Source organism: Salvia splendens, chromosome 2 (genome assembly GCF_004379255.2).
Source record: "Salvia splendens isolate huo1 chromosome 2, SspV2, whole genome shotgun sequence".
NCBI lineage: Eukaryota > Viridiplantae > Streptophyta > Magnoliopsida > Lamiales > Lamiaceae > Salvia > Salvia splendens.
The window spans coordinates 17,381,146-17,394,858 of record NC_056033.1 but is presented as its reverse complement, the minus strand read 5'-3'; the positions used below and the strand labels follow the sequence as shown (position 1 = coordinate 17,394,858).

The 13,713-nt window shown below is 33.5% G+C and overlaps 3 non-coding genes and 1 pseudogene across 3 annotated transcripts; all 4 read left to right on the top strand.

The window, feature by feature from the left end:
- Window positions 1-7,408: 7,408 nt before the first annotated feature.
- Window positions 7,409-7,527, top strand: LOC121793165. The gene has a single exon (XR_006049008.1). It is a non-coding gene; the product is annotated as a U5 spliceosomal RNA (small nuclear RNA).
- Window positions 7,528-7,716: 189 nt separating this feature from the next.
- Window positions 7,717-7,833, top strand: LOC121793169. Its single transcript, XR_006049011.1, has one exon. It is a non-coding gene; the product is annotated as a U5 spliceosomal RNA (small nuclear RNA).
- Window positions 7,834-9,083: 1,250 nt separating this feature from the next.
- On the top strand, window positions 9,084-9,203 carry LOC121793162. The gene has a single exon (XR_006049005.1). It is a non-coding gene; the product is annotated as a U5 spliceosomal RNA (small nuclear RNA).
- Window positions 9,204-10,663: 1,460 nt separating this feature from the next.
- Window positions 10,664-10,810, top strand: LOC121793251 (annotated as a pseudogene).
- Window positions 10,811-13,713: the final 2,903 nt, after the last annotated feature.

Here is a 13,713-nt window from a genome sequence, read left to right as displayed (position 1 = left end):
GTTGAACTGTCGTGTTAAACTCAATCTTTTTGCAATTATATTATTTAGATACTATGATGTATAATTTGTTTTTCTATGGTACTATGATAGATATTCGATCCACATTTGTCAATAATGCACGCATTATCAAATGACATCGAACATCATTTAATCATTAACAAGTTTAGAAACTGAAACTGAATTCTTTCCAAACTAAACTGTACCAATAAAACAAAGTCTTATACATCAAAACAAAACAATAAAGTGACCATAAAAAAATAGTTCCCATTGCAACAACTGTCCAACTGGATCTAGATCTCTCTTTTAGAAATTGCATTGTTATCTAAGTCATTGTCCTTCTGTAGAAGAGGTCAATCCGACTCACAATGCATCTTCTCTTTTGCCTTTTCACCTAATTTTTCGTGCCTTTATAGCTTTCATTGATGACAATTCAGCTCTTCCCTCTTTCCATTGCTAGTCTTCTGTTCGATTGAACTAAGACATAGGAAAGATGCAGCCTTAATGAATTCGTCAACTATCATGTTATCTTCCTCCAAAAGTAATAAAGTGAATATCATGTAGAAGGTTTCCAACTTTTAAGTAACAACCTTCATATAATCACTTCCTACTATATTTGGCGATGAACTGAGTGTAGAAACTATTTGAGTAACTGAATCAGAAGATGCCTCAAAACATTCTATCTCTTGTGGATATTCCAATAGAATCTGGACATCGTCCTTATTGGATATTCTTGTTTCATCAATATAAACCAAGACGTGTCTTACTACTTAAAAGAAAGTAGTTTGACCTTCTATCTCAAAGAACTTGTCAGGCACATGCATGAAATGCATTCTTAAACTTTCTTTATAGAATTTTGTCAAGGAAATAGAGAACATGAATTGGTGAATACAAACTTTAAGTTTTCAGCAATGAGAATCTTATCCATTTTATATTTCCAATCTACATAATTTTGGCCTTCGAGTTTGATTTCATTAAGGTTCGCAGACATTATTAAGAATTTGGCTGAGAAGAAATAAAACTATTTATCACATACTATGCTTGATACATAATGGCAAACAACCACAAAACAATTTATGTATCTCACAACTGTGAAAACCAACCTTGATAACAGAACGGTGCGCCACATCCAGCTCATTTCCTCACGTGTTCTTCTTCTAGAAGCCTGCGGTCCCCTCCTAACTGCTTGATCTCCCCAATTGATCAACTCCCCCGATATCCGGCCTTTTCACCTTTTTTACTCACTTGATCAGTTTGGCCTTGTTGCCTTGGTCAAGTGACATTCATGCACATTTAACACTTGTTTTGCACGATAAACCGATCAAATAGCGTACATTTTACCCTTAAACCGATGCATGAAATGAGCCTTATCACTAACGAACTACGCAAAATGTTATAAACTTGCAAAATTGAACTTGAGACTCCAGATATATGCTAAGAAACCAATTACAATCACGTAAACAAACTGACTACGCCATAATCTGATAGGAGTAAAAGGCTCAAGACTAACGAAAGAGAACATATACTAGGAATAAAGGATTAAAAGAACAAGAATTGTAAATAATTGAATGGAAATAATGAAAGGAATACAAGAAAACTAATCCTCACGAAGGAGGTCGATCCTCACACAGGAGGCCAGGGTAAAAGCCGTCCAGAATATTGATCTCCCCAAAGATATCAGCTACTCCTACTGGCCCACCTTATATAGGCGGCTAAACAAATCTACAATAATTCAAAGAACAATAAAATCTCTGAAATTGAAATAACTAATCATGTGAGATAATCTTGGGATTTCCCCACTAACTACTTCCCTATTATTCTGGCCAAATCACTCCACTCCAACCAACATCCGTGAAGAGAGGGATTTTTGCACGTGTGTCGTGTGCACGTGTTCCTCCTTTCAACAAGATCTTCTCCAAACAACCAAGTAAACACAGAGCATGGAACAGAACTTCAACACCATTGACGAAATAAAACAAAGCATGCTTTAAAACGAGACGTAAACACGAAATTCAAGCTAGAATTCCCAGATCTACTCTCCTGGGTCAAGCAAAAAGCGGAATAAACATAGATTAACCTTGCATGCATCACCTAAACTAACAGATCTCAGAAATCGAGCACGTGAACAACTAGATCTCAACCTCTAAACTACTGGAAATCATGTACACAGCATGGATCTAAGCATCTAAGCCACCAATTGTGAAAAGCATCCTAGAAACATGAGTAAATAGCATCATCAACATGAAAATAAACACCAAAGCTTCATAAAACTGGAAATAAGTCAAGATCCAAAGGCGGAGTCATCAATTCCTCTGATGAAACTCGAGATCCAACTACATCATCTCAAAAGCGGTAAAGAAAGCAAGGATCCAACGTTGGAGTCGTCAATTCCCCCGTCGAGACCATCGAACTGAGCTAAGAAAGCAGTTAACTATCTAAACTAAGCTAAGAAATCAGCAACTCAACTAAACTAAGCTAAGAAAGCGGTGGCGTTAAGCGCCTATGAGAGTTTCCTACCTAAACTACGAGAATGGTAGCATTAAGCGCTGCCTTCTTCATTCATGTTGGTCCCTTTATATAGGGAGGCTTCAAGCTCAAATCCCTAGGGTATGCTCTTCATGATTTGATGTTTATACCCTTAAAATAGGATCTTTTAAAACTGTTCATTTCTTCACTTTTTCTGCTCCATTTTCCCTGCCCCAGGTAATTTGTGTGCATTCCTAGGGCCGGCAGATTTTTCACGCACCTGCTCTCCTGATAATTCTCCTTGGCCTAGCGGATTTTTGACAATATTTACTCTCTTTCTGCTCATTTTGCATATGCTCGGACAATTTGCAGCATCTACTTGACACAGCAAATATCTGCACACTTAAGCTTAAATTTGCGCATTATCTCCCCCAAAAAGCATGTAATATCACCCAAAACCAATGCATGAAACGAGCCTTATCAATCCGTATCAATTGCCTTACTCTCGAAATAGCCTTGCCCTCAAGGCTCAGTTAAAATTCGAAACACATCATTGTGTCCGGTGGAGGTTCAAACTCATGCTTTAGGGTAGTAGCAGAGCATCGAACCATAGAAGATTGCCAACTATATGTAGGAATCGCAGCATGACCAGATAGGAGAATGGAGCGCCCCCTGATGAAAATAGGGAATCCGAAAAGGGAACCACCATGGGTGTGGACTGGTGGTCAGCAACAGGAACTAAACATCGCAGCAAGGCTGGGAACGGAGACCAAGTCTGCAGAATATCGGGGCTGGCAGACAGCACGGTGCTGTCACCGTGGTGGTGTAGGCAGTGTGGTAGAAGGTGGTAGAGTCCTACGTACTGGAGGTAGAAAGGCATGCTGTACTGGAAGGGGCAGGGGCGCGCTATTGGGTGTGATCCGTTGTTAACTTGCTAACTCATAAACACAGTATATTAAAAATGTCAACACGATGATAATGAAATGTCAACATAAACTTAAGTTGATATTTTAATACATTGTGTTGATATTAATATTTAAATGTCAACACAATATATGTGTTGACATTTTAATGTGATCGTGTTAACATTTTTAATAAACATATGTTGATGAGTTAGCAAATTAGCAATTTAAGAAAAGTTAGCATTATAACGCACCTCATATAAATAAAATGTACATTACTAGTGAGTAAAATGTACATTATTGACGTTTTACATGTAAAATAGATTTTGACACTAACGCACTCCCATTACTATATGTATAGCACATTGCCAAGTTGAGCATAGTATGTTGTATTTATTGGTCTTAAAGGTGGGTCGGTACGGTATATCGTACCAAGAACGCCATACCGCATACCGTACCGAAAACTGTGGTATGACAAAATATCATACCGATACCATACTGAATTTGGTATACCGCTGGTTAATTTTTGATACCGCTATCTTACCGTTATTGCGGTATACCGCACTTATACGGTATATAGAAGTACGGTACGGCATACAGTAATACCGTTATGAAAAAAAATCTATTTTATACATAAAATATTTAAAAGTAGAATTTTCGATGATTTTTTCTTTTTAATTATATTTTGTAGTATATAACTATATTAAACATAATATGAAATTTATATAAGTTCAACATATACCGATTTTTGGGCATGCACCAAGGATTCGGTACACCGCAGTATACCGAATCTATGGTATATACCGAATATTCGGTATACCACGGTATAGGAAAATTGAGACCATTACTGTACCGAAAGATTTCGGTATGCTATCATACTATACCAAAAATTGCGGTATATCGAAAAATCGGCATTTTCGGTACTGTAAGTGCAATATTTGGTATTTTCTCCACCCCTAATTGTTCTTTCCCTCGTCTTCCTCAGTTGCTATTTTTGTCGTACTTTATGTAGTGCTGTAACTTAATAATCCTTTATGTAGTGCTATTTTTGTCGTACTTTATGTAGTGCTGTAACTTAGTAATCCTTTATAGAAAGGATGGATGAAACCTGTATCACAAAATTATGAGTATTATAATTTGTATCACAAATTTGTGATATGAATAATTTTATTAGATAATGATGATATTGATAAATAGGGATTGTATTAATATGACAATCCTCTTTATTGTAACGTTATACTATTATTTTAGATCATTAGATCTGAAGATCGTGTGATTCTCAAGATGTCATGTGACAGCCTATTTTAATTATTATTTTTTTTTGTTTTTAATCAAAAATCGCCCTTTGTGGGCGGGGGGTTAAGGCAGATCCCCAACCCGTAAATGAGATCAAAATATAATATTCCAACAACATGATCTTAGCCCAAAAGTGACTAAGATCGAAACTGGCAGTGTTACTCTATGAATATTGCATTGTTACGCGCCTGCAACATTCGTTATAGTTTTTTACCTTATCGGGTTGCAGTATTACTCTATGAATATTGTAATTTTACCAAGTAGCATTTGCAGTTTACATATTATATTTTTTGGAATTGACTAAAATACACATGCCTGCAATATCGAATACATAAGACTACAATCCGAACTCTATTTCATCAATTCAATCCTGGACGTCCATTTTATAGATTTAAGGGCTAGGATTAGTGTTATGGTGTCATTCTAAACATGGTGTCACCCTAGTGCTCCACTTGATAAATATGCATAAATGCAGACAAAAATATATAAATGCAGTAAGTTTGAAAAACAATGTCAATGTACATATCCATGTTTTTAATATATTTTTATATTATATAAATGCAGTAAGTTTGAAAAACAATGTCAATGTACATATCCATGTTTTTAATAAATTTTTATATTTTCTTCATATGCATTTAACTTGTAATCAGATATGCAATTAACTCGGTAGATTTATAGTTTTCAATCAAACCAACTTTTGGTTAACGTGTACTTCTATAATAGAACTTGGACATTCAATTCCACTTGAAATAAAAAAATAAAAATGCTCAAACTTGTAATTTTTCAATTTACTTACCATTATTACATTATTAATCATTTTCTCAATTATTTTTGGGAATGTAAAAAATTCAAAATAAATATACGTAAGGTAAATATTAATTAGTTAATTAATCACACCAATCTCATTATTAAGAATAAATTGGCACACATTAATCTCGTTAGTCAATCACACAACAATTCATCCTTAATCACTAATTGATATCGTTGAGGGTTTAGAGTTTCTTTTATTTTTAGTTCAGTATGACGTTTTGAATTCAATACTCCATAGACGATTAATTCAGTATGACCCTGCAAATCATGCACGATTAATAAAACCAATCTTAATTAACAAAAAAAATTAAAATTAAAATGGCATTCTTGTAAATTTTTCCAAAACTATGTAATAAATGTTTTTTAATTTAAAAAATAAGTTATTTAAACTATAAAATTTGATTAAATTCATGTTTATCAAGATTTGAAAGCGGAATATAATATCATGAAAATTCATTTTTTTTTCTCAATTGTTCGTCTATGTACAAAACAACATCTCTTAGTGATACTCAAAATGTCATTGTTTCATTAAAGAGAAAACTGCCAGAAAAATCATGAATTTTGGATGAAATTATTTGCCTCACAAAATTGAAAAAAAATCATAAAAACTATGAATACTAGTAACATTATTCTCAATTTTCGCATGACAAAAAATCCAAATTTCATATTTTTAACATGTTGATTTGACGAATACATGTTTTAAACTGATGATATTGCTGAGTTATTTGTTAAATATATTGAAAAATATTATAAAACCCACATGTGTTGTTATTCTTCTTGAATTTGTCAGATGTTAAAATAAACACTATTTCACCTAAATTAGATCATGTGTAAAAATAAAAAAATTTATATTAAAATTAATGATTTTTGTTACTGTTTTTAAAGTTCTATTGTTAATACACATATTACTAAAACAAACAAATGATCTCCCACCCACCAATTATAGACATATTCTTACATGTGAAAGAAATGGAAATTTGTTGTGGAATGATGCTTTATTAAACAATGAAGTTGATACCAAAAGATATACTATTATTTCAAGATATTAGAGTTGAATGATTATCTTGATTATATATTTATTAACCAAATTTTTAGCTTAATTACTACTACTACTACTATCTTTCTCCGTCTTTAATGACCATGTATACGGCTATGATGGCATATGAAATAATTCATTGCACCTCAACAATTAGCATGATATCAATTTTGTTGTTGATATAAATTATAAAATCATAACCAAATGGGATACTAGTCAATTCTATTATTATAACGGCATTAACCTAAAAATGCATACATGTTGTTTTTTAATTAATGGCTGATTCTGGGGTCGAGACTCGGTCGACTTCACCGCTGATCCCTATGATTAGGAAATTTCATTAAAAATTCAGCTTTTAGATTTGTTGATGATGAAACCAGACCAACTTTGGTTCTCCTCATCTCTCTTACTTTATCAATTATGCATCAATTTCTGTGTCATCTCAAATGTCCTTATATTTTTTTAAGATGGATGGAGTAATAAATAATAATAGTGATTTTCACAATTTTGATATATAATAGTACAAATCAAAATAGAGGAAGCTAATAAAAGTGTAAATTTAAGTAACCGGACGAAACATTATAGCTAGTTCTTAAATTTGAATTGGAAGTAATAATATTTAACTCATTACTTTCGAAAGTCCTATGCCAAAATAGAAGTACCTCACTTAGCCCGAGAGCGACGGAGAGAGTAGTTGTTACAAATTCCAATTGAGATAACAGGTAGTGAACCACCATTGCTGCACTTGTAAGTGTTAATTTAGGAAAACAAACTTAACTCAAAGTTGTATAGTATGAACCCTACTTGTGCATCTGAGAAGGAATCCCACATCGTTACAATAACAAAATAGTACAAAGGCAGCCTTTATAAATACTGAAATTCTTAAGATTACAGACCATGCAGCTGCACGTTGAGCACATAACAAACTATTTTTTGGCCTTTTACTAAAGAATACTGTGTGCTCGTTGCTTTTCAAGCAGCATACACAACTTTTTGGAGGGTGGTTTCATTATTGGAAAAACCTCACTACTTCTAGTTTAATTTTATAATTTTATTATTACACTTGCTAAAAATTATACTAATATTCTAAAATTTTCCATAATTAATTATTTTGTTGTGTGATTGAGAAGGAATCCCGTATCATAGAAATAACCAAACAATGTTAAGGCGCATTTATAAATGCTGAAATTCTCAATCTGATAAATCACGTAGTTGTGAGTTGTGTATATAACGAACTATTCTTCTGTCTTTTACTAAATAATATCGTGTGTACGTCGCTATTCAAACAACATGTGCCTATTTGGAAAAACCCATTAATTCTATTTTAATTTCATAATATTCGTATTAGGTAATAAAGATGAAGCCAAATTGGTTTGTTGCGAATGCTCTACAATCCTCGCCATATGACCTAATGATCTTAATAAGTTGGCATCTAGTGCTAGGAAAAAAAAGGCTAAATATGAAGTTGGCAATCCTCATAATGATTAAAGAAAACATATATATCCCACATCGAAAGCCTAATAGTTCAAGAATTGGAATAGTACAAGCATAAAGGAAAGAAAGGAATTGTAGAAATATACTTACCTGGACGGGTCCATGGGCAATCCATAAGACTCATGGCCTAGTTTGGTGACCTCCATTTAGGGCTGTCAATTTTCGACACGACACGATAATCCGACACGAATCCGCACGAAATTATTGGGTTGGGGTCAAGTCTTAATGGATCCGTGTCCTTACTGGGTTGACCCATTAAGAACCCGATAATTTCGGGTTGGGTTCGGGTCGGATGCGGGTCGGATACGGGTAACCCATTAAGAAATAATAATATTATTTTATTATTATTTAAAAAAATATATATTACTTTAATGTTTTAATTTCTTATAAATTAGGTTTAAATAGTATAAAACGAATTTTAATTGTGTAAATTAGGTTAAAAATTAAGGTTTAATCGTGTAATATTATGTTTTAATCGTGTAATATCAGGTTCGGGTTGTTATCGTGTTGTGTCAACCCATATTATATCGTGTCGATAACGGGTTCGTGTCGGGTGCAGGTCGTGTTCGGATTTGAAGGTAGCAGGTCGGGTTCGTGTTCGGATTTGCAGTTTCCTTAACAGGTCGGGTTCAGGTTAGGCCTTATTGGGTTGGGTCATTATCAGGTTGACCCGATAACGACCCAATCCGCACGATTTGCCAGCCCTACCTCCAGTGCACTTTGGAGGGGCGCTCAACTAAGGTTGGCCCAAGCCGGCGTCATAATTTGTGTTAGTGGGGGCCTGCGTTTTCCTCCCCTATCCATTTTTAGTCTAATTCTTATATTATTTTTAAAAAAAATAATATATTAATCATCAAATCCTCTATATTTAGACCAATTTGATGCCACTTTTGGTATTAGAATGGTCGTCGAGCTAAAAGAGCTGATAACATATATGTGAGGTGTACAGAAAATCCAAGATATCAAAGACAAGGATGATATACAAAAACTAATACTAACAAGAATCCCAAATCGAAGAGAGACCAAACAAGATTGGCTGTAGTGTAAATAAATAGAAGAATATGCGATAAAACAAAATACACATCTGCGCTTTGAGCACATAGCGAACTATTCTTGCGCCTTTTACTAAAGAGTACCGTGTGCTCGTAGCAATTCAAACAGCATATGCCTCTTTTTGGAAGGTTTTTCCTCATTTGGAAAAACCTAACAATTCATAATAATAAACGTTTTACATACTGTGTGTGAGTTGGCCAAGCGATAAAGAGATTAATAATGTTCGAGGCCAAAGGTCTCAGGTTCGAGTCCTCCTTGGCGCGGCCTTTAAATTTATGTTCATTTAACCATTAAAAAAATGTTTTACGTAATTACGTTTTTTTACATACTCCCTCAGTCCCAAGGTAGTTTAATCATTTCTTTTTTGTACTCGTTTTGAAAAAATGATAATAAATAGTTAAAATGTAGAGAGAGTAATGTAAGAGAGAGGATAATATAGAGAAGATTAAGACAGAGAGAGTACTATTTTATGATTCAAGCACCGAGAGGAAAAAATTGTATCAGGACAATATAATACATATAAGTAACATTTAAACTATGAAATGCTAGCACAATTAGCTACAATTCTGGCATTTTAATAGTGAAGACCGTGTTCAAGTCTCACCTGGAGCATTTTGATATTTTAGAATCTATTTCTTCTCTTTTGTATTTATTTGTTTTATTAGGTTTATAATTAGTACTCCCTCCGTCCCAAGATATTAGACTCATATACCACATTTGGGGTGTCCCAACATACTATTAGTACTTTTGTATAAATAATATTTAGTTATGATAATAATATATGTTCTAATAAATAGTATTAGTAAATTTGATTTTAAAGTTATACACATAATTCATTTGTGAATTTTTTTATATTAAATTAGTGTTTTTTTGTTAGTTTTCTCATATTCATTTATATTTTATGGATTTTTCACATTAACTTTTATTGATTTTTTTGACTAGTAATTTTTTACATAAATCATTTTAATATTTAATCATTAAAGAATGATTTTCATAATTTAAGATTATAAAATACTTAATTCTTTGATTTCATAAATATTATAAAAGATTACTATATGATATTAATAAAATCAATTTTAATGTGATGCCCTTAATTATAAAAAATCTATAATAGTAGATAATAAATACTAGGAGTACGAAAATATCATAAATTATTAGTAAAAATATGTGCTATGTTCTAAAAAATCTATTCACTAATTAATTTTCTCATCATCCATTTCTCACGCGCGGCTTTTTATACTGCTCATGTTCGAGTTGTTTCCGCATCGTTAGCACTGAACACACTCAAATTTTAATGGCAATTTGGGCCCCCATCTTTAAAATTCCGGCTCCGCCACTGGCTATGTTACTTAGGTGATGATATCATTGACAATCTTGCTATAAGACTACACAACCATTTCTATCCAAGTCTTATTTATCACACTGTTATATAGTGATATTCTTGAACATGAATTCTCAAATCCTCCATGTAAAAACAAGAAGGCTTAAACTAAAAATAATGCAATGAATCCTCATAAAGATTAAAGATAAATAAAATTATCCTATATCCAAAGGCTAATAGCTAAAGTATTGGAAAAGCAAATGCATAAATCAAAGAAAGAAAAGAAACATAATTACCTGAACGGGGTCAATGGGCGATCCATAACACCCATGGCCTAGTTTGGCAATCTCCATTGCACTTCGGAGGGGTGTCAGACTAAGGTCGGCCCAAATGATCAAGCCTGCGTCATAATTTGTGTTAGTGGGGCATGCGTTTGTAAAAATAATTTGTGTGGAGTGTATCTACTAAAGTTTTAGCTCATATTCAACATTGAATCTCGCGTCACAATATTTTACATCTGAGATTCTCCAGAAAATGAGTCGATCTACTTATACAATAACTCAATAAGCCAACTGAATTTGTGTCGTATTAGCACCAAATAATTTATGTCCAAGTTTTTCATGTTTGTCCCATATTGATATAATAATTTAAATTATTCAAATATATAAATGAGTCAACTACATATGTATATTGCCGGGCCTTGTGACATTGGCTTATAACCCAAGTGGGGACATTAAATTGGTTGGATGTTGGCCTAAACCAACTGACTTGGCCTTGTGGCGCTAATTCTGGCCTGCCCGTTCCAAGCCATGAGTTGGGCCATGGATCTTGTGCGAAGGCATGGGTTTCTTGGCCTATAGTGTGGAGGGCATTGCGTCAGGCTGGTTTCACAGAGCAACAACCACCTCCCGCTCTTGGCAGTGGAAGGTTAACGAGACAGTGTGTCGCTAGCCCACTAAAGTTAGATGTGTTGGCCCAATTATACAACTATTTTTGTCAATACTATCTAGAACTTATTAACTGCAGGACCATGTTGAGCTTTGGCATACACAAATATATATGAATTTTAAACTATGTTTTCTCAAATCTGCCACAGTCCAAGTTTTGTTCTGGAGTCTGAAGTCAATTTCAAATTTAACGTTGGAAAGCCTGGATGCTAGCATTTTAATATTACTCATAATTTTGGATTTTGGTGGTCAAAAATGGCTTGAAAGTTATTTCATGAAACTCAATTTTTCTTTTTTTTTCGAAATTTGAATTTATTACTACTACATATGTATAGACAAGAACTTCTTTTAACAATACATTCAAATTCATTGTAAAAATATAATTTTACCCCCACGTTAAAAAAAACATACTCCCTCCGTCCCATAAAAATATGGGTGGATGAGGTGGCACGAGAATTAAGATAAAATTGGTAAAGTAAGAGAGAGGAAGAGAATGATATGGTAAAGTAAGAGAGAGGAAGATAATGATAGTTAAAGTAGAGTTAGTGGATAGTGGGACATATATTATTAAATTGATATTTACTTTCCAAAAATGGAATGCACATATTTTTGTGAGACGGACGAAAATGTTATGTCAAGTTTTGTGCATTTTTCTTTTACACAAAAAAAGAGAAATGGTACTAATTGAGTCTCGGTTCATTTTCACTATAAATGGTAATAGGGTCCCACATTCAACTAACTCATTCCACTCACATTTCATTTAAAACTAATATACATAAGTGGAGTTCATATTTCATTAGACCACTCTCAATGGAGGGCCGATGGAGGAGCCTTCCCCGTCGGCCTCCATCGCCCCACCATTGCGGCTAAAAAGCGCCCTCCCCTCTCCCCCAAAAGGTCGATGTATCAGCCTTGGCCGATCCAAATGGGGCATGGATCGGCTCTATGATCTTCTTTTTCCTTTTTTTTTTTGCTGAAATAGAAAGAGAGAGGAAGAAATGTTGGAAGAAGAAGAAGAAGATTAAGAAGATGGAACCCTAATTTATTTTTAAACTATAAATTAGTGGGCCAATAATTTTATTAAATTAATGGACTATATTTGAGATGGCCTAATTTCGGTTTTCATTTAATTAATTAATAAGTTTTCACATATTTTAGATAAATTAAAATTTATTTCATATACTATAATATTTTCACATTTTAATTTAATTAGTTTAATAATATACTCCCTCCGTCCCCAAAGAATATGCACTTTGGGGTCGACACGGGTTTTATTGTAAAATTGGTGAAGTAAGAGAGAGGTAGAGAGAAAAAGTAAATAAAGTATTGTTAGTGGAGAATGAGTCTCACCTCATTAGAGAGAGAAGACTTTCCAAAATTAGAAAATGCATATTCTTGTAGGACGGACTAAACATGAAAGAGTTCATATTCATGAGGGACGGAGGGAGTATTAAATATAGAAGTGCTAAAAAACTAAAACAAAATAATGATGATGTGGAAATGAAATGGAAAGGGAAGGGCACTCCCCTTCCAGTGTGGGGAGATAGGCCATTTAAAAAAATGTTGATGTGGAAATAATAATAAAAAAAGAAGGGTCCTATGGGAGGACCCAACCATTGCTAATGCTCTTAACCACTTTCCTAACATTTCTTAAAATCTGTACCACCAAGAAATGAGACCTCTAATGGTGGACGGAGGGATTATGATTTTTATGGCTTCTTATCTTTATATAATTGTTCCTAGTTTAATTATGATTGGCAAAGAACTTTGTGTTGCTCTAAACATGTAGATGGATAAATCAATCGTTTGTTATATTCTATATTTTTCTCTATCTTATGATCGTCTTTACCACAATTTTATTGTTTGGATCTATTACTTTTGGTGTATCAATTGTAGTATTTACTTAATATTATTTAAATGTCTCTTCAACCTTGAATAAGATGGATCATTGTGATAGTGAATCAATTACAATTTGTTTAGATGACACAAGATGGATCATTGTGATAGTGAATCAATTATCAATAGTAATTGATCTTTAAGTCTCGCGCATCTGTATGATTCTTAGATAAACAAAAGTTGATTAATGGAATATTTGTTCGGCTATTCTTGAATTATTGAAATATGTCAAACATGTTCAACGCTAACATCGAGAGTTGATTTTATAGTCCCACAATTCATAAGATAGAATTGAATATTAGGATGAATCCCCGTATTATCCCAGAGTGTTTGGAATACATGTCTTAATTCGTCTTGCTCTTTTGTACACCCTCCGTCCCTCTGTAGCTGCGTTGTATTCCTTTTTAGGTTGTCTCACTGTAGTTGTAGTTGAAGTTGAGTTATTTCATTTTTTGGCAAAAAATCATCACATTTCTTCTTTCCTACTTACTCTCT